Genomic DNA, 2,788 nt, shown 5'->3' on the forward strand with positions numbered 1-2,788 from the left:
CCAAATTATATTGATATAATTCATGTAGTTTGGATTCTATTATATTTAATTAGATATTATATTATAACTGCATATTCTTATATAGTTCGGATATGAGTTGGTAAAAGATTGAATTTATTCATTTCAAATTTGGTTTGTTAATGAACTCATGGTAGGCTTAAAATAAATTTAATTTACGAGAGAGTACAATAGTACAAGTTATCCAAAATATAAATTTAATATTTTTCATTTTTTCTCATATGTGTCCTGAGGTTGGACTACCAGGGAATGTCCTTGGTGTTTGCCTCAAAAAATTAGTTAACTGCATTAAAATATAAAGAAGAGTTTTAAGTAAATAATATTTAATAAATTAAAAAAATATAAAATGAAAACAATTAATGACAAAAATGTCAGAAGTGGGATTTTAACCCACACCCTCTTTCGAGGACTAGAACTTGAGTCTGGCGCCTTAGACCACTCGACCATCCTGACACTAAACATAAATTTGCTAACCCTAAAATGAACATGATTTAATGGTATTCAAATACAAAAAATTATGGATATGATATGCTATTTTAAAATCGCCTACTTAATTTAATTTAATTCTAGTTTTAGAATTTATAATAGCATAAATTCTTAATCGATTTTAAAGTTTTAAAATAATTCATATAACATAAATTAGATGACTTGAAAATTTAGGAAATTAGATTTATGTTTACCATTTATTATTTTAGTCATTAAAATAAAGTTAAAGAAATATAAATATTCATCACTATAAATTATAAATATATAAATACGTTATTAGTAATATCATATGACAATAATTAAATTGTTGCCATAGTTTTGTTAACCATTTGTGACAATAATTTTATGTTATTATGTTGGATGTTAGAATTGTATTTGGTTTAACATATTATAATTTTTATGTATATGATTAATTATTTATGGACGAGGCAACTTGATTAACCAATTTTTGATGAGGTTGATTATAACTAAAGGGATATAACTTTTGTACAATCTTAGTTAGAGATGTAAAAAAAATTCGTACCCGTAGGTATCTATGGATAAAATTCACAACGGGTAGGAAATGAATATTGTAAATGGATATCCACAGGTGATGGGTACGAATATTTTTTATACCCGCATGTTAACAGGACAGGTACGAGTATCATAGTATCTCTACCCATAGATACTAGTACCCGCTATATTCTAATTTAAATTAAAAAAATTTTTAAAAATGATTAAAACATTAATACATTGATTTTGAATGAGTTATTTTTTATCAATTAGTTTCAAAAAAGTTTAATTTCTTTGTATTTAAATGACTTGTTTGCACTGTGTTTGAAATTTATAAATGTTATGCATTATATTTTTATTTGAATTTATGGTTAAAATATGTTATTAAATATTAATTTTTTTTGTAAATATCCGCAGGTACTCGTCGATATTTGTGGATATTAAAAAAATATGTGGGTACTCGCATAATGGATATCCACACGGATATGAGTACGGGTACGAGACAAATATTTTTTCAGCGGGTAGGGTACATGGGAACTATTACCCGTACCCTATCCGCCCCGTTGACATCCCTAATCTTAGTATCTCGAGTTTTAACAAGAACATTATTTATAGAAAGGCCTTAATAGTAAATTAGTATCTATTTTTGATGAATTTGTTCAATTTAGTACTATTTTTTTCTTATTTAATCAAGTTTCGATTTTTGTCAAGTTTTGTCAATTTAGTTCTATTTTGCAGCGTCGTTTAAATAGTTAACATCATAGGAGGGTGGAACACTTCGTTTGAGGTGGCCTCTGACGTATTCTGTTTTATCACTGACATGTGTCTTCCTTCTCATTTTCATAAAACACACTTCATGTTCTCCAGTGATCCAACTTCACACTCAATTTTCTTCCTTCAAACAAAAAAAACCATCTTTACATATTCATCTTTTCTCAACACTAAACCATCCATCATCAACACAAAACCCACATAAACTTTCTCTACATTATCTTCCTTTCCATAAAATCAACACACTACTCTCAACCGCAATCAACTTCATCTTCTTCCTTAATCAATTTCCAATTCAGAATCGACCAACACATAATCACACACAAACAACTTCCTTTTCTCCTTTAACAAAACCCCCTTTACTCCTATCTCAAAACAAGTAGATTAAACTCCCTTTTTCTATCTCTCCTCATCCCCATAGCCTAACTAGAGAGCATGTAACTACACATTCCCTCATCTCATTCACCTTATATCCAATCAAACACAGCATCATCAGAAATCAAAGAGCAAAGCTAGAACAAGAACAACATTCCAATGAAGCACCAGCTGTGGCAAATGACAACCTCGGCGTGGTCGAAGCATCAACTCTGAATGGTGAGTTTTGTCTGACCGCTAGAGGCGCTGTGGAGACGAGCTCTATTCTCAAAAAGTGCAAAGGAGCTCTTGTGCAGGAATAAGAATGAGAGCAGAAGATGCACACAATTGGTTGTCGCCGATGGCTACTCTAGTAATAATAGGAGGTGATGGAGGTTGTGGGTTTAGGAAGCAATTGTGTTTGCTTGTGAAGGGGGAGAATATGGTGGCATTGACATTCGTTGGCAACGTCTCTAACGGTGATGGCGGGGCAAACAAAAGATTTGAGCGACAAGGTGAGGAGGAGGCTAGGTGGAAGTTGCATGAGATCATTGGTTGGTGATTGGGGTTTCTTGAATTTCAAATAGAGGTATGTGATTGGGGTTTCTTGAATTTAGAAGGGAGGAGATGATTTGTGATAGTGTTATGTTTGGAATGAAGGTATGTA

General features: G+C 31.5%; 1 non-coding gene across 1 annotated transcript; it reads right to left on the reverse strand.

The window, feature by feature from the left end:
• Positions 1-387: 387 nt before the first annotated feature.
• TRNAL-CAA (transfer RNA leucine (anticodon CAA)) lies at positions 388-471 on the reverse strand. Its single transcript has one exon. It is a non-coding gene; the product is annotated as a tRNA-Leu (tRNA).
• Between the last annotated feature and the right edge of the window lie 2,317 nt (positions 472-2,788).

The sequence above is a fragment of the Vigna unguiculata genome, chromosome 10, assembly GCF_037176805.1.
Source record: "Vigna unguiculata cultivar grain cowpea cultivar isolate G323 ecotype 2 chromosome 10, ASM3717680v1, whole genome shotgun sequence".
In the NCBI taxonomy this organism is placed as follows: Eukaryota; Viridiplantae; Streptophyta; class Magnoliopsida; order Fabales; family Fabaceae; genus Vigna; species Vigna unguiculata.